This window comes from Medicago sativa, chromosome 7 (genome assembly GCF_051527215.1).
Source record: "Medicago sativa cultivar Bolivia chromosome 7, Bolivia_mono, whole genome shotgun sequence".
Taxonomy (NCBI): domain Eukaryota; kingdom Viridiplantae; phylum Streptophyta; class Magnoliopsida; order Fabales; family Fabaceae; genus Medicago; species Medicago sativa.
Window position 1 is genome coordinate 67,913,263 of NC_140755.1, and position 19,972 is coordinate 67,933,234.

General features: G+C 36.9%; 1 non-coding gene across 1 annotated transcript; it reads left to right on the plus strand.

The window, feature by feature from the left end:
* Window positions 1-19,450: 19,450 nt before the first annotated feature.
* On the plus strand, window positions 19,451-19,557 carry LOC146907962 (small nucleolar RNA R71). Its single transcript, XR_015020824.1, has one exon. It is a non-coding gene; the product is annotated as a small nucleolar RNA R71 (small nucleolar RNA).
* The last annotated feature ends 415 nt before the right edge of the window (window positions 19,558-19,972 follow it).

Sequence of the window (19,972 nt, forward strand, 5' to 3'; positions counted from 1 at the left end):
TTGTATATATATTTGATTTATACATACAATTAATCAAATAAGTTATGACCATATATAACACAATTATTTTGCCTTTAGATATAATAACTTCAGTACCTTTTCTTGCATTATATTCATCGGCCCTAGCCAGTCCATGATCTTGGTCATCCAACCCCTGCCTCATCCCATATGTTGCATGCCTCTCTGCTGAAGCTGTATATATATTTGATTTATACATACAATTAATCAAATAAGTTGTTCCAGAGGATTCATCATCTTGGTAATAATCATCAGTATTCAGCTCATTCAAATCATCTTGTTCGTCGTTGAAGCTCTCAGCTACGAAGAGTTTTCGTTTAACTTTGCAAGCTGCCCACCAATCTGTACTACCCCTGCAATTGCTTTGTGGATACACTGTATAGTACACTTGTTGTGCCTGTGAAGCTAAGACAAAGGGCTCATTTGAATTAAGCCTCGATTTGGGCTTAACGTCAACTAATCCATATTTCTCATCTACCTTAACTCCATTAATCGGGTCAAACCAATGACACCGTAAAAGAAGTACCCTATTTTGAGCGTCATACCAGTTCTTGCTGAAGCTTTTTATTTTGCTCAATAACAGAATTCCTCTCCTCAGTTACCTTTGAAATTAGTGTTCTTGCCTGAAATAATAAGAAATTCAAAATGAGCACCAATTTTATGGAAAATCAGAACAAATCCGGGTTTTCTGGAACCTATACTCTTGTCAGCAATTTTGTATTATGTCAACTGGTACCTTTTTGTAAAGGCACCAGAAGTGCAGGGACAAGCAAAATTTGTGGTTCTCTGCCTTATCCCCAGATTGACAGGTTTTTCTACTCTAATATCATAACTTAAGTAGAACAATCATCACCCATGGATCAGTATACAAAGTGATTAGTTGGATCGTATTAGAGGTTGTAGTTTACCTAGCTAGTTAGGAATGTAAACAAATTATATATGTACAGAGATATAGCCAGGATTCTCTCACTCAAAGAGATACAAGGGGTTCTGCTCTGAACTCAAATAAGGAATCGGACTATCAAAATCGAAATTGACGCAGATGGCAAAGCTTTCATTGTGCATCATAAGTTCATAACCAATGATGAACATGTATTTTATTGACAGCCACATAGCAATGTTTACATTAAAAACACCAATCTTAAAATCTTGACTTCCAAATAAGAAAGTTTCTTTGTTAGCTGTTATGAAAGAAACCAAACAGATTATTTAATAGTAGTAACCAAGCAAGTTCTTTTGACCATTTGGCATAGTGTCTTGCTTACACAGTTATATTGTTGAAGATAATATATAAATATGATAGACTTATGAGCGTAGAAAATGACATTGACTAAGAAATGGAACTAATAACACACATTATAAGCTATAGCAGCGTTGTATAATTACTTAAATCATTACAAGTTTGAACGCTGCTATAGCTTATAATGTGTACTAAAAGCTATATAATGGACTTTCTTAGATAATAGCCCCAACGTTGTAATGGACTCAATTCACATTGTACTAAAAAAGTTAACTTCAACAATAGATAGTGAAGAAAGACAAGCTATAGCAGCTTTGTACTAAAAGCTATTATAGAAAAGTCCATTACAAGCTAATATATTAGCCCCAGCGTTGTATATTACTCAGTCCATGATTATAAGTTTTTAGTGCACACATTACAAGCTATAGCAGCGTTGTACTAAAAAGTTAAATAGTTAAAAATATGCATAACTACTTAGAGTAAGTTTATATGGTTATATTGAATTTAATACTTTTCTGCTAAGAAATGGAACTAATAACACACATTATAAGCTATAGCAGCGTTGTATAAACTATTATAAGCTATAATCTAATGCTTATGTATAAGCCATGAGCTGCTATCATAAGCTATAATCTAATGCTTATGTATAAACTATTTTTATGACAGATTATGTACTTATCTGATACACAAGCTGCTTATCAGATTATGCTCAAAAATCTAATACAATCATCATAACATATCATATTTACAATCATCATATCATATTTACACAAGCTGCTTATCAGATTATGCTCAAAAATCCTTCGAATCAATCAAATCATATATACACAAAAATCAATTCAAGCTACATCAAATCATTCTACGTCAATTCATTCTACCGATTCAAGCTGATAAAATCAAAAATCAAAACCTGAAAAGTTTGCTTGAAATTAAGACAAATAGAGACAGAGGAGCTAAATACCGTAGAATTGTGAAATTCAGAATTGAAAGAGGAGTTTCCGGCGTGGATTCTGGTGAGTTTCCGGCGGAATCGAAGAATCGATTTGGATCCACAAATCGATTTGGATCGATATGAGATTTTGGTGAATGAGGAGTTTCCGGCGGTGGTGATGGTGAGTTTCCGGTGATGGTGAAAGGTTCCGGCGGTGGTGAGAATCGATTTGGATCCACAAAGAGAACCGAGAGAAAGTGAATGTGAGAGAGAGAACCTAGAGATCGTGAATGAGAGTGACTGAAGAAAGAGAAAGTGACTGAAGAAATAATAAAAATTAGTTAAAAATAATAAAAAATAAAATGAAATGAAATTTGGTTAAAAAATAATAAAAATTAAATGGTCAGGGTCAAATGGTAGTTAAGAGATTTATTATTAACTACCAATACATTTTATAGCAAGTTTTGGGTAGCAAATCTTGTTTTTTCTTGTAGTGAGGTCTGAGCAAACATAAATTTTCTTTGCACTGGAGAAGAAAATTGGGTATTTTTTCGTCTTTATTGTTCTCATTTATAAGGGGAATGGATCCTCTCCTGTGGGTTTTCCTCCTGTTTTCTCTAGTGAGTTAATCACAGCCATTCATTTGTTTTAATGACACATCAATGGCTATTAATGAAAAATTAAATCAGGCAGGTTTTGTCTTTTTCCTTTCATTCTTTCTCACGACAGTACCAGACCATCTTCCTCAGTCACAACTCACAAACCCATTTCAACCCATTAAATTCCAATTGATGGGTGGTGTTTCATCCCAATCGGTGTGGTTTTCTTAGGTGATTCGGCTATGAAAATTAAACGAAAATGGAAACGAAGAATTGGAAGAAGAAGTATAGACAAACAGTGGAAATCAAGCATTGTTGCTTTGTGATTTGGTTTGTTGTTAGCTCTATTTGTGCATCACATTGAGCCTTTCTTGTATCCTTATATTTGATTATATCGGAGCTATTTCACTAGTCGGGACAACCCGTGGTTACCCTTACATTAAGGAGTTTTCTATGTTAAAATATCAATGTTCTCTTTGTTCGTTTTATTTGTTTTATTAGTGCCATATATTTTTTGTTGCACCTCGTAGATTTATTCCATATTGTGTTTAGGGTTAATTAAGTTTTTAGTCCCTATAAATATTCACAGTTTTGTTTTTAGTCCATGTGACATTTTCCTTAAGCATTTTAGGGACTAAAAATGTTGATGGAAAAATTTTATAGGGACTAAAAATGCTGATGGAAAATTTTATAGGGACTAAAAATGTTGATGGAAAATTTTATAGGGACTAAAAAGTGTGATTTTATTTTGTAAGGACTAAAAACAAAATTCTGAATATTTATAGGGATCATCATCAAACATTTTCCAAAAGCAAACCCTCACTATACTTGCAAGAAGAAGAGGGTTTCGTTTTACTTAAATAAATGAAAAATATTATTTGGATACCCATACACCTACTATATACCCTGAGAAAGAAATAAATAGAAAGAATGATGTGATATATGATTATAGGTGATATTGTGATAAGAGCGAGATAGTAAAAACAAATGATGTATTGACTATTGATCGAATAAGTCTTAGAAAATTAGGGGTGTTCAATATGAGTTTCACTTGGGTGACATTAACTTATGGTGATATTGTTCATATTTCTCTCTCTCTCTCTCTCTCTCTCTCTCTCTCTCTCTCTCTCTCTCTCTCACACACACACACACAATCAATCAATCATTATCTCTATCTAAATAATTTATTTTAATTATTCATCCACCATTCACTCTAATCTAAAATGCACTAATTTGACTAATGTCACCAAATGTAATGTCACTAAAGTGAAAACCCCGTTGAATATCATCGTCGTAACAAAAGTTAAACTTCCTTTTAATAAAAGAGTTTCTTACACTGTTTTTAACATGTTTGTAGAATAATCTTTCAAAAATTTAGAAGGTTAAGTATAAATAAAAAACTTTTAACTTAATAAAGACTAAAATTCCATATTGAAATTTTTTTATAGAGACCAAAACATGTCACTTTTTTTCATGGGGACTAAAAACAAAATTTTCTATATATATAAGGATAAAAAAAAAACTTATTTAATCCTTTTATATATAGATAAGAATATACTGTAATTAAGGCAACATAATTGACCCATATAATTGGACTTCTCACTTATCGACTATGATTCCTTCATTTTTCAAAAGAACTTGAGAACTTCAATTCAAAAGAGATAGATAATTTTGAAAAAAATGATCCTCTAAATGTCAATGAGAATAAACAAAAGAGATATCAAGTAAACTTATCTATCATTAATATTGTTGTATAATAAGGTCATCGTCACAATTCTATCAACATCTTTAACAACTCAAATCAAACTAGCTACTGGATTTACTACAAACAAACAAACGGTAAAATAGTCTGAAGTGTGTTGATCCTACCGTCCTTTAAGATTTTTCATGCAATATAATCACTGGAATTTAACAAACTCTTCTCAGTGAAACCAAGGATACATAACAGGTAGGAAGAAATATTTGCAAAAAGATGAAAATCCAAACTCCAGAGTTGTGTATAACTTAAAGCATAAACCAAAAACCAAAAACCACGAGATTCAACAGACTCTTCTAGTTAATCGTTTTGAATAGAGCTGTCAAAAAAATCTCAAATTAAAAAACTCCCATTATTAAGCCCCTTTCAAAGCCTCAATTTTTTGACCCCCACTTAAATAAATCTACATTAGACTCAAACCCCATTTTTGTTGTTTTATTGATAAATCTAAATTAAAATTTTTAAAGTTTGTAAAAACATATTTTTTAGTTTTTTTTATTTCCTAGAATAATATAATTAATAATTAATAAATTTTACAAATATTAAAATAGAAAAGACAGCCAGCCACCCAAGTCACCGGTGGGCAACCACAAGATAACTGGAGCACCGCCACCGGCCGCCGTGAGCCATCAGAACTCCGCCGTGGGGGTAATCGGAAAATAGCCGGAACTCTGTCGTCCATCGTCGGGGGTCGTCGGGGCTCCGCTGCGGTCAACGCCGGTGGTTGGTAATGACAGGTCATCTTACGTTATTCTTAGCATGTTTTTCAGTCATTTTCAGTAGCTTTTAGCCACAAAAAGGAGGAGTATTAGAACGATTGCCTATGATTTCTGGACTTTTGTAATGTTTTCTATATTTGAATCTGTACTTCTGGTTTTCCCAAAACATAGCAATTTTAGGGGGTTATTGAAGTAATTCACGAAGAAATCATGCAAATCGGCAATTCAAGAACAACTGAAGAATTGTCAAGACTTTGGGAAGACAAAGAATAAAGATTCAAGAGGCCTCATGAGACTTTACATAGGAAGGAACTCTGTTTCCAAGTTCCAAGGCAAGTTATTTGAAGGCGAATACCTAAAAACGACGAAGATTGAAGAATTTGGGCCCAGAAGCACAATCAAATGCGCCTATGGCATGGAATTGCAATACCATGCGCCTAGTGGATCTAAAATGTGCCTAGGGCATGGTTTATTGCTACCATGCGCCTAGGGCATAGTTTATTGCTACCATGCGCCTAGGGCATAAAAGAGGTGCAATATGCGCTTAAGCATATTGCATGCGCCTCAAGCATGCTTAAATGCGGGGGCGCAAATGTAATTTCCTTTGTTTTTGTGGGTAAAGCCCACGTTTTTAGCCCAAACCCAATTAGAAATCCCCACTATAAATACTAGCCTTCCTCATTCAGAATTTCTCGTTCAGAACTGTGGCAGTTCAAGAGGAAGGCTACTTTGGAGCTTCGGGAGAGAATATATCTTCTCCTTGATTTTCTAGGGTATGTTTTTATCTTTAGTAATTTGTTTTTAGTTACCATGTGTAACTAAATCTTTTTAGGTTAGAGTTCTAAGATGAACCTCTGTATATTTTTGTTGGATATTTATTTAATTTAATATGTCGTTTATTTTATTTATTCATTTGTTCGTTATTAAGTTTTATTAGTATTTAGTTTTATTTCTGTGAGAGGTGCAACCCTAGATTAGGTACTTAGGTTGTGACAAGACCTAATATTGCAATCACTAAATGGATGCTTATACCTTGATATTTATATCCCTTTACTGATAACTATCTGTCTAGGAAGTAAGTAATTATTAACTAGTCAAAGATACCATATGAATTGTTTACCCTAGACGTATGTACCCAGTGGCTAGAACCCATTGGGTCGGGTGGTGCCTTACTGAAGCTAGGAATCAACTGGTTAGTAATTAGGGAAACAAGCACCTAGCTTTCCGACCAAAAGCTCTATCCTAATAAGACCATTCTCTTGAAACCCTTAGTAAGGTAGACGTAGATTAGGGCTACCCGTTTGTAGAACTACTAAGAAAGCGTAAAGAGAGTGTGCTATGAGTGTCCTAAGATTCATAGATGGGCAGACCTAAGGGAACCTTAGCCTTCATTGCCTTGGGAATCATTTGAAAGCCAATATAAAGTTTATGTTTCAATTACCTTTGAATTAACAAGACCCCGCACGTAAGGATCATCTTGCGATTAGTAGGTGCAGTTAGCCATAAGAGGGATAAGCCTAATTAGGTACCCAGTGGCTAAAATCCATTGGGTCAGGTGGTGCCCTACCAAAATAGGAACGTCTCAACGGCCTCATCATTTGTATAGTCTACCTAAGATAAATAACACGACATATTTATTACTTATTATCCAACAACGAATATACAGAGGGGATTCAAAGAATCCTAACCGCTGCTTACTTTTCCGCAACCAAAACACGTAAACTTGCTCTGTTGCAAACAGATAAAAATTGCAACCTAACTTTTATACCATCAAACTTACAAAAATAAGTAACAAGAATTGTTCGGATGAAAGGACAATCCTTGTGGATACGATACTTTACTTATCACTTTATTACTTGGTCAACGATTGGTACACTTGCAATTTTGCAATTACATCAACCGTGCATCAGTCGGCCGTTGAACATTGCTGCCACAACCACATTTAATTACTTAATTATTAATATATGTAAGTTATGAATATTATTGGCTTAAAAATAAAACTATATTGGGCATGAAAATGAAATGTATTTGGACTGAGGAAACAGTATTAGACTTTATACAAAAAATTTATTTAGGTTGAATTCATTAAAAGAAATAAAAAAACGGGTTTACTTTTCTCACCCTAAGCCTTTTTTGCATGCCTTATTTTTGTTTCCGAAAATGCACTTGTGATTTTTGGATTATATAATTCGAAAATCTCAAGGACATTTTTGTAAAAAGGGGCATCATGAAAAAACACGGGGCAAAAAAAAAATTAAAAAGGTGGCCAACGTCAGGCCCCCTGTCATGTTGGGTATCAGAATAGCAATATTCGCAACTAAAATAAAGTTGAAATTGTTTAATGTATTATTGTGTATATTTCTCTCTATGCAGATGGCATTATGAATACATAGTAGACTGTGATTTATATAGCAGTGGTTACTATTCTATTTATAGGTTCAAGAGAAACTTATTCTCTTCCATACAATTCCTACGGTAAAAACTCTACCACCATTTATTTAGTAAAAGCCTTTTATGGTGTTGACCATTTCAATAACTTAAATGTGACTTTACATCTTCACAATCTCCCACTTAAAGTCACTTTTGTGAACTTTCGATCATGCCGTAGGAGGATCGACACCATGTAAATTTGTCAGCATTGATTGACTTTGTCATAACATCTGCTAAATTGTCTTTGGTGTGAATTTTCTGCATATCAACACTCCCTTTTTCTACCACTTCTCGAACAAAATGGTATTGAACATCTATGTGTTTTGTTCTCGAATGAAAGACTGGATTCCTTGCAATGTGCAATGCACTCTGACTGTCACAATACACAACAATTTGTTGTTGACTGTGCCCGAGTTCTTCCATTAGTCTTTGTATCCAAATAGCTTCCTTGCAAGCTTGCATAGCTGCCATATATTCAGCTTTTGTAGTAGATAGAGCTACAACAGATTGTAATTTTGACAACCAACTCACTGCTCCTCCTACAAGTGTGAACACATAACCAGTAGTAGATCTTCTTTTATCAAGATCACCTGCAAAATCTGAACCAACATAACCTTTGACAATAAATTCCAATCCTCTGAAACATAATGAAACATCTAAGGTTCCTTTTATATATCTCAGGATTCTTTTAACAGCATCCCAGTGCTCTTTACCAGGATCTGCCATAAATCGACTAACCGCTCCCACTGCTTGTGCAATGTCTGGTCTTGTACATATCATGGCATAAATAAGGCTTCCCACCGCTGATGCATAGGGTACTCGAGATATTTCCATTCTCTCCGCTTCATTGCTAGGATTCATACTTGAGGATAATTTATAATTGATAGGAAGTGGGGTAGATATTGGCTTACAGTTTTGCATGTTGAAGCGCCGCAAAACTTTTCGTAAATAATTTCTTTGAGAAAGCCAAATATTCCTATCTTTTCTATCTCGGTGAATTTGCATCCCTAAAATCTTGTTTGCTGGCCCCAAGTCCTTCATATCGAACTCCCTAGCCAATTGTGCCTTTAATTCTTGGACTTGATCTTTGTTGGGTCCTACCACCAACATGTCATCCACATACAACAACAAAATGATAAAATCTATATTACCAAACCTATTGTAGTATGTACAATGGTCTGAATTAAGTCTTTTGTATCCAAGGCTAACTATGAAAGAATCAAATCTCTTGTACCAACATCTAGGCGCCTGTTTTAGACCGTACAGAGATTTGGTCAACCTACAAACCAAGTTTTCCTTTCCGTGTTCTTCAAAACCTTCTGGTTGGAGCATATATATTTCTTCTTCAAGCTCTCCATGAAGAAAAGCAGTTTTTACATCTAATTGTTCAAGATGTAAATCAAACGCAGCACACATTGCCAAAACTATTCTGATGGTAGTGAGTCTAACAACTGGGGAGAATATTTCATTGAAATCTATACCTTCTTTCTGAGCATACCCTTTAACCACCAATCTTGCACGATATCGTTCTACTTGATCATTACTATCTCGTTTGATCTTGTATACCCATTTGTTCCCGATGGCTTTCCGACCCTTGGGAAGTTGAACAAGTTCCCAAGTTTTGTTTCTATGTAAGGCTTCCATTTCTTCATGCATTGCTGCCATCCACAGAGAAACATCTGAGCTTCTTTCAGCCTCCTGAAAGGTTGATGGCTCCCATTCTTCTGTTAAAAGACAATATGCATCATGAGTTTTCATTACATAGTCTGAATGCCAGGTTGGTGTTATAATCTGACGTGATGATCGTCGAACGTTTGTATTGTTGGACTCATCTGGTGCTTGGTCATCTGGTTCTACTTCAGAAGAATCATCTTCTTTAGACTTCATTTCTATCTCCACTGCAGTTGTTTCTTTGGCAGTGTTGTCATGTTTCTGATCACTTTGCAATTCATTTTCTGCAAAGACTACATCTCTGCTAACAACAAGCTTGTGAGCAGTGGGATCCCACAAGCGATACCCCTTCACGTTGTCAGCATAACCCAAGAATATACATTTTCTAGACTTTGGATCTAGTTTTGTTCTTTCTTGGGAGTTGTACATTGCGTACACAGTACATCCGAACACATGTAAGGAAGAATAATCAGGTGGCTTTCCATTCCAAATCTCCATTGGTGTTTTCAAACCAATTGCAGTTGATGGAGATCGATTGATCACGTAACAGGCAGTTTTCACAGCTTCTGCCCAGAAAGACTTAGCCACTCCTGCTGTTCTCAACATGGCTCTTGTTATATCTAGGAGAGTTCTATTCATTCGCTCTGCTACACCATTCTGTTGAGGCGTATGTGGAACTGTGAATTGTCTTGTAATACCCTCATATTTGCAGAATGTTAGAAAGTCGCCATCTACATATTCTCCTCCATTGTCTGTTCTTAAGCACTTTATTCTTTTACCAGTTTCAAGTTCCACTTGTGCTTTAAATTCCTTGAATACTGTAAATACATTTGACTTCTTCTTGATTGGGTACACCCATAATCTATTAGAGTGGTCATCAATAAATGACACAAAATATTTTGCTCCTCCCATGGATATTTGTGGTGACTCCCACACATCAGAATGTATCAAGTCAAGTATGTATTTGCTTCTAGTAGTTATTCTGGAAAACTTCAATCTATGTTGCTTGCTTGTCACACAGTGCTCACAAAAAGACAAATTCACTGTCTTGAGCCCGGGTAGAAGATTTTGTTCCGCAAGAGCTTTCAAACCACGTTCCGACATATGGCCTAGTTTGTGATGCCACATCATTGTCGTTTCTTCTTGGCTCGCTACAGCAGTCAATGCATTAGCATCTTGCAATGTATCCCCCACAAGCATGTATAAATTATTTGTGAGCTTCTCTACTTTCATCACCACGAGGTTTCCCTTTACTACTTTTAAGTTTCCACCTTCAGTGTGGATCTTGCACCCGAGGTCATCCAATTGCCCAATAGACAATAAATTCTTCTTCAAGTCCTTTACGTGACGTACCCCTTGTATTTTGCGAATAGTACCATCATGTGTCTTTATTTTGATAGTACCAATCCCAAGAACTTCTAAAGTGTGATCATTGCCCATGAATACAGATCCTTCCGAGATAGGTTCATAGGTGCAGAACCAATCCTTGCGTGGAGTCATATGCCATGTGGCGCCTGAGTCCACTATCCAACCATCATTGAGCGCATTTCCACCTTTAGAACTAATTCCTGCTCCGCTATACAAGATTTCTCCATCATCTGAGGTACTTGCAACACAACCTTGAGAGGTTGACGCTTCTGATGTCTTCTCTCCATTCCTTTTGTTGTTCCAACACTCCCTCTTATAATGCCCTCTCATACCACAACTGTAGCATTTGAAATTCTTCCTTCTCTGAGATTTTGATCTACCACGATCTTGACTCCCACTAGATCCTCGCTCCGTTGATCTGCCTCTCGCCATCACTAAAGCCTCTGCTTGCTTTTCTATCCTTTCTTCCTTATTCTTGCGTCTAGATTCTTCTTCAATAATTGCACCAGCAACATCATCAAAATGAAGAGAGTCAGCAATATTGTTATTTGTAATATTGATGATGAGTTGATCATATGAATCAGGTAAACTCTGAAGTAGAAGTTCTGCACGTTCATTTTCAGCTATTGTGAAATCTGAGGCCGTGAGCTGAGCAAATAGTATATTCATGGTATTTATGTGATTTGTTATTGATATGGATTCATTCATTCGGAGAGTGTAGAGCCTCTTTTTTAAGAAAATTCTTGTGTGAAGTGACTTGACCTCGTACAATTTAATAAGAGCATCCCAGATCTCCTTTGCAGACTTTTTCTCTGCAATACTTGACAATACCGAATCTGCCATTGCTAAGTGCAAATTGGCAACAGCGTTGTCATCCATCTCTCTCCACTTTTGATCAGTGATATCTGCAGGTCTACCATCAATTGCATCTAGGCAATTGTCTTTTCTTAGAACCGCCCTTATCTTTAATTTCCACAGTGAGAAATTACTCCCATTAAACTTCTCAATCTTAAATTTTGTTGCCATGGTTTTGAACCGGATTACACTATTTCACCGTGAATAGTATAGTATACGTAAGCAATATTGTATGTATTATCGTATACTTGAACAAATCTAGTACACGTTAACAATCATTACATAAGTATACAACCACACGTGAGAATAGTAACCGTGAACAATAAACGCAGCGGATTAGTGATAACGAAACCAAGTGCTCTGATACCACTGTTGGGTATCAGAATAACAATATTATCACGCAACTAAAATAAAGTTGAAACTGTTTAATGTATTATTGTGTATATTTCTCTCTATGCAGATTGCATTATGAATACATAGTAGACTGTGATTTATATAGCAGTGGTTACTATTCTATTTATAGGTTCAAGAGAAACTTATTCTCTTCCATACAATTCCTACGGTAAAAACTCTACCACCATTTATTTAGTAAAAGCCTTTTATGGTGTTGACCATTTCCATAACTTAAATGTGACTTTACATCTTCACATGTCATATATGGGGGACTTGCAATTTTGGGACTTATAAAAAATGAAGGCCCATTATCTTTTAGTGTTTTAAACCCCCTTGACATATGAGTTGGGGCTCAAATTCTCAAGACCTTGACAGCTTTAGTTTTGAATAATCCATTCCCAGCATAAATATAGGAGCACATATGTAGTAGTAGTTCAATAAAGTAATAATCCACTCCAAGCATAATTATAGGAGCACATATGTAGCAGTAGTTCAACAAAGTATAATACTAGGAGAAAATAAATGAAGTTTATTCCACTAAAATAAGAAACATTTGACTCATTAAACAAAGGAAGAGTGACATGTGATCAAAGAAATGTTTGATAAATAAAACAGACTTAGGCTAAGTCTTCTATTGAAATAACAAAATCAAACTCTTACATTTAGCTTGACACAAGAAAAATCAATTGACTTGCATTTTAATTCCTCTACACAAACACAAACAAATGAATTCCCATTCCAAACAAAAGGACAAGAAACATACATGAAATATAAATTCAATACAGAACTACTTGCTGAGATAATAGGCTAGGAGTGCATAAACAGTCTGCACAACACTAAGTAGAGCAAGCACAGCAGCAACAAAGTTGTAATCTTCTTTCAAAAATTTGATAAGCCGTTCTAGACAACACATGGAAAAATGCCACAATAATTTCAAGATCCTTAATATGAAAAACGCATCAGAGTAGTTGTTCAAGTTTTCAACCAGTTGAACATAACTGGAATCAACTATCCCAGGATCAACTCCAAACGACATGTTATGAAAAAACTCTTTCAACTCCCCGTTACTCATCTTCGTATGACCCACAATGATTTTCTTTTCCTTAAGAAAATTTACATCAGCCGAGCAACAAATTAACCCATGGAAAATCAATGCAGACGAAGTAAATTTGCCGATTGGACTAGTGACGTGCTGGGTTGAAGAGGAAGAACTTTTCCTGTTTTTTTATGATGCTCCCAAACAATGACATTGCGCCACTTTGCTTTCATTGTTTCTGTGATATGCAACTGTGCAATTTTGAGTTTCCCCATTTCAAACCTAAAATTGAAGTCCAAACCTTTCACTTCCCTTACTGTAACATCCACTTGCTCAGTATTGAATATGATATTACAAAGCCTTACGAGTACATGATAGGGCCAAAGCGCAAGTGCACGGGCTATCGAAGTAATAGTAGTAAGTAGAGTTATCGTTCCGCTAGGGAGTTGTTCAACTTAATTAACTTTTAGTGAATGATTAGAGGAGAGAAAGTTAATGAAAGAGAGTTTGATTGCTGAAGGTAAAAACAATAATAATAAAGGGCCTTAGGATCATTGGTTCATCATAATGACTAATCCTTCACTAGACAAAACCTAAACATCTAATTTCATGATTTACACACTAATTTCTAAAGACCGGTTTCCCTTAGCCCCTCACCTTTCCGATGAAAGTCCGGTGAGAGTTTACTTCTAGCAACCAAGCCTATTTCACTGACATGATTACTAGAAGATGCATAGAGGATTGAAACTACTCTTTGTCTCAATAGTTGCAAAGACTATTTCACTGTTTTGCAACTATTGTCTAGATTCACTTGTTCCAACATCAAGACTCCGCTCTCGCTTTATGAATTGATGTTTGGGATGATGGATTAACGATTATCAAACCCTCCGCTTTCGCTTCCACAGTTTGATAATTGTTAATCCACGTTAAGACGGTGAATCTAGATTAGAAATTAGGGTTACATAGAAATTAGGGTTTAGACATGTTTTGTTTAGGATTGAGTTATTAGACTCCCCAATAATCCCAAGACGAAGAAGTCTACTCACTGATGTTCATCGTAGACATGGGGGAAGAAGAGAGAAAATAACAGTAAAGTAAATTGCAGAGAAAGTAAAAGGGAAAATAAAGACTTTTATTAAAATAGCAATTGAAATAAACAAAGTAAAGCATGATTGTTTATGGTGGAGAGCTACTCTATTTATAGCTTTACATCTGACTTAGAAACTAAGCAACTAAAAGGATAAAACGGTAAAGCTGCAACAGGGTAACTTGGGCTTGAAGAAAAGCAGCAAAACAGGTCCTGGAGACGGGCACGGCCGTGCCACACGTTGGCACGGGCCGTGCCAAGCTTATGACTTTGGGGGGACATATTTTTGTCCCGTATCTTCGTATTCTTGCGCTGTATTTGTTCCAGTCCTCTTTCTTTTGCTCCAAGGCACCTTCCACCATATATTTATTCCTAAAATAAAATAAAACATAATTTGAAGTAAAATATTCTAAACTAAAATAAAATGCAATAAAATAAAATAAAATCAAATCTAAAATAAAACTAAACTAAATAAGGCAATAAATAAGACTATCTATGACTCATCAAACTCCCCCACACTTGAATCTTTGCTTGTCCTCAAGCAAAAGGCAACAGACATAGCAGCAACAAAAGATTTGATTATGGCAATATTAAGAACAAATGTCTCAAAAGAAAGGCTTTGCTTCAAGTACACTAATTACAACTTCAAACACTTCTCATGAACCTATTCTACCCAACATCAAGTCTCAAGTGAGTGTGTGTGTGCAGTCCAACCCTTTTCTTGCTCCTGTATAAGACGTATATTATGAGGAATAGGTTCTATCCTTAATGCTAAAGTAACCGAGAAAAGTCCTTTCTTCATTTCATATAAGAGTAATGGGAATTTAAGTTAAGATTGAATTAATTTAACAATTAAGCACAAGGGGCTGCAGATGCTTAGGGGCTATCTATCCTCGTAGGAAGTCTTCTCGGATGTAATTGTCCTTTCCCCCTAGATTCAAAATCACCCTAAGCAGTGCTGCAAAATTATTTATTTGTTTCATCTCCGCGTAGGAAGTCTTTTTGGATGTAATTGTCCTTTCCCCCTAGCATTGATGAATTTGTTTCACTTTAAGTTCAAATTAAGGAGTCACCACCACAATTAGGAAGTTAGGATGTAATTGTCCTTTCCCCCATATGTTGGTGCCATTCTCCCGCCCCATTTAACATTAACAAATTAATAAGAATATAACAATTAAGAACAATTTGATTAATTTTCCCACACAAACTTATACTACTTTTACTCTTAAGACTTTAAAGGGTCTAAGTTAACACTAAAGATAGAACGTGTTCCTTAAAATACCTATTCATACATTTACTCAAGGATTGTAACCGGGTGCTTTTCTCATTGGAGAATTTCACAATAAAACATGACATGGGCATAGCAAGAACATAAGAAACACAAGAAACTACTTTTATGTACAAGAGGCAACCTTTAAGAAAGAGACAAAACAAAAATTTTCATGCCATTTTTTACATTAAAAACAAGCTACTGGTCATGCCTCTTGCTATAAAAACAAAACAAAAGAATAAAGTTCAAGGGAGTTTGGGAACACTACGACTCTAGACACTTTATTAGCCCCCTCCCCCCCCCCCCCCCCCCCCCCCCACACTTAGGGGAAGCATTGTCCTCAATGATTCAAAGAAAAAGAAATTAAAAGAGAAGAAGAAGAAGATGGAGTAGAAGAAGAGTAGTAGGAAGAGTGAAGAGAGAGAGGAGAAGAGGAAGATGAAAGGGAAGAGAGGAAGAGGAAAGCTCACATGTTCTCATTGAGGTCCATAAGGAGGACCTTGGAGATTGAATTGGTGTATCATCCTTCGGAGCATTTCATTGTTTTCTTCCGACAAGCGGTTGCCCCTTTGGGCATCATTTCTCAGCCCCAATAGTTCTACACCTTGCCTTTGTTGCTCGGTGCTTATCCTCTCTATCTCGGTTCGCATCCATGCCCATCTTTCATCATCATTGAGCTCTTCGGCATCATGGCCATGGTGTTCCTCCTCAGGGTGCAAGTTAGCACCTTCTCCTGCGTCATGTTGCTCATGTACCTGTTCATTATCAACATACAACCAATTCTCCTCCACCTCGGTGTTAGTCCGATATGGGTTAGGAAGCAAAAATAGAATAGGCACATTGAGCTTAAGGGCATATTGCATGGGTGGATGATGTGTAATGAATTTCATAGAGATTAATGTCTCTATGTTAAGCCTATTATTGCCCTGAATTTCATTTATCCCTTCCTCCTCGCTCACTCCAAACTTCCTAGCAATGAACGTGATAACACCCCCCACCACTATGTCAGCTACAAGATTAGGCTTAGTTCCTATTGATGCGAGGTAGTCAAGTATGTTAAAACAAGTATTCACGGGATTATTAGTAAGCATTGCCCAAAGCATAAAGATTTCATCTGTCCTACATGTTCCTACTTCTTTCCTACCCCAAATGGTACAAGCCATTACTCTCTGAAGGTACCTAAGAACTGGGTTGTGTATGTTACTAGCCTTGTTGGATCGTGGAACATATTGGTTTCTACCGGTGATGCGTGTCCAAAAGCTAGCAGGGTTATAGTCGTCCGGCTTTAGAGCTTGATTCCAAGAGTCATGGATGAACCCCGCATTTGCGAAGCCCATTTCATTGCAAAAGTTTTCAAGGGACATCTCGTAATCAATATTCAAAAGCCGGAAGGAGACTCTATGATCGGGGTCATCTAAATTCAACTTATCTTTCGTGAATTGGATAGAACTTAAAAACTCATAAGTAAAATTTTCATACCCCCTCATAGGACTAAGCAGCTCACCCCATCCTAATCTATTCAGCAATTCAAAAGCATTGTCCCTAATCCCTAAAGTAGTCATAGTATGAGGATGAGGGTACCTACAAGGATGCAAAGGTTTAGAGATAAGGATTTTATACCTTTCTTTTTGGTTGTTATCCTTGAAGGTGATGCCATGATTCTTTGCCGGTGCTCTTTTCTTTGACGGTGGTCCTCCGGAAGATGTTGTCGGTTCCTTGCCACTCCCTCGTGAAGCCATTAGACCTTTGACCTTGGTTTAACTTTGGGGTTAGGGTTTTGATGAGAATTTGAGTAGAAAGGGTTGGTTTTGGATTGGGGTTGATGTTTAAGTGAGGTTTATGGTTTTAGATGTGGAGATTGGTGAAGGTTTGGTGGTTTTTGGGTTAGGGTTAATGGAGATAAGGGTTTGGTGAATTATGTGTTTGAGTGGGTGAAAGATGTTTTTGATGGGAGGGTTTTGTTTTGGATGAGATTTGTGATTGATTGGTGAAAGAATTGAGTGATTTGGTTGGGTTTTGATGAAGTTATGAAGGTTTGGAGTTTAAGAGTTATGGAGGTTTAGAGAGAGGGTTAGAAGATGAAAGAAGTTTGTGGTTTGAGAATGAATGGAGAAGAAGAAGAAAAATTGGTATATAGGATGCTAGAAGTCGGGCATGGCCGTGCCACCCTTTGGCACGGGCCGTGCCAACATTCTGACCTTGGACTTCAACTTTTATTCACAAACCATGGCACGGCCGTGCCATCCTCAGCACGGGCCGTGCCATCCTCAGCACGGGCCGTGCCAGCCTTCTGGACCTGGGGGCTTCAAAAATTTTCAGTTTTTTCGAATCAACTTGGACAATTACCTACAAAAACACTTAAAACAAAGAAAAACAAAACAAAAGCGATTAAATGCGTGGGTTGCCTCCCACGAAGTGCTCTTTTAATGTCATTAGCTTGACGGTTAGAAAGAGTCCTTAGAATGGATCAAAGATATCATATTGTGTAGATGACGCTATAAAACGTTCTTTCACAACATGATCGTTAAGCATGCAATAAGAGTAAAGAGCGGGACTCTTCATAACATTTTCCAACTCGTATCCTACCATTTGATCACTCACTTGAAAGACTATCCTACCAAGTTTAACATCAATGAGAGCTCCTGCAGTTGCGAGGAAAGGTCTACCTAGGATTATAGGGACGTCATCGTCCTCTTCAATGTCAACGACTACAAAATCAGTGGGGATGTATATCCCCTCTATCTTAACAGGTATGTCCTCGACAAATCCTACAAGTTTCATGGTAGAACGATCAGCTAACTTTAATTCCATTTCGGTAGGTTTCAACTCTCCTATCCCTATCCTTTTAAGAAGAGACAAAGGCAGCAAACTAACACTAGCTCCTAAGTCACATAAGGCTTTGTTTATGGTTTCATTCCCAATTTCACACGGTATGGCAAAGCTACCTGGATCTCTAAGCTTAGGGGGTGCTTCTTGGATGATTGCACTAGTTTCCTTAGCCAAGGCTATTGTCTCATTATGCTCTATAGCCCTTTTCTTTGAAAAAATTTCCTTTAAAAACTTGGCATATAGAGGCATCCTAGACAAAGCTTCAGCAAAGGGAAGTTTAATGCAAATTTTCCTAAGTATGTTAACAAATTTTTCAAACTTACCCTCTAGTTTAAGCTTTTCAGGATTTAAGGGGGATGGAGTTTTGTTTTCTTCAAGTGGTTTTGCTTCTTCTATCACAACTTTATCACCTAAGGGCTTGACATTTTCTTTCCCAATGTTTTTAACCTTAGCAAAAGTTTCGCCTAACTTACTACCCCCAAAAGATATGACATTAACTTGGGCTTTGGATCGGCTTCGGTTTGACCAGGAAAGACTCCCGGTGTTTGGGAAGAGGTAGCCACTTGTTGGGCTATTTGAGCGATTTGAGTTTCAAGCATTTTAGAGTGAGTAGCAATAGAATCAACCTTGGTATTGAGCTTGGAAAGAGAATCATTCAGAAATCCAGTTTGGTTTTTAAGTTCTTGAAGTTGTTTGTTTTGGTTGGCAATAGAATTTTCCAACAAAATTTCCAAATTGGATTTCTGAGTGAATCTTTGGTTGTTTGCATAACCGGGTGGTGCTACTTGTCCATAGGGATTTTGGTTTTTATAAAAATTTTGATTTTGTCTCATCCCTTGGTTGTATTGAGCATAATTCATTTGCTCAACACCGTTAATAGCACTACCTAGTTGGCAATCAACACCAGCATGACCAGTTATACCACATATTTCACAAGAAGGAGTAGAAGCAGAATTGATAGCACTAACATTGAGTTTTTCAAGTTTTTCAGTTAGTGTATCAATTTTAGAAGCAAGGTGGTCATAGTTAGAGACTTCGTGTATACCTGCCTCCTTTTTGGAGGATGAAGAACTAGTGATGGCTCTATCGTCGGTCCATTTGTAATGATTTTGAGCCATGTCTTCAATCAAGGCATACGCCTCCGTGTAGTTCTTGTTCATAAGTGCTCCACCTACAGCTGCATCAACAGACATCTTAGTGGTATAAGATAAGCCATTATAAAAAGTGTGGACTATAAGCCACTTCTCTAGGCCATGGTGGGGACAAAGTCTTAGCATTTCTTTGAAACGCTCCCACGCCTCATAGAGAGATTCCCTATCTTTTTGGTTGAACCGCGTGATTTGGTCTCTAAGTTTAGCGGTTTTAGATGGTGGAAAGAAACGGGCAAGGAATGCTTGCCTCATCTGATCCCATGAAGTAATGGAACCGACTTCGAGGGAATGGAACCAAGCGCTAGCTCTATCCCTTAAGGAAAAGGGAAAGAGATGAAGTCTTACGGCTTCTTGGTTCTCCTTCATGGTTCCACTAATTCGAAGGAAAACAGAGATGTGAAGATTGGGATCCTCAGTGGGGGATCCCGAGAATTGGTTTTGCTGCACCAAGTTAAGTAGGGCAGGCTTAATTTCAAAATTGTCGTCCTCAACCGTTGGGTACACAATAACAGCTTGTGGCTCAGCCGTAGACGGCGTTGCATACTCTTTGAGAGTGCGATTGGCCATGACGGTGTTATTTCGTGCGTCTCTCTTTCGTCTATGCAAATACCTTTCGATC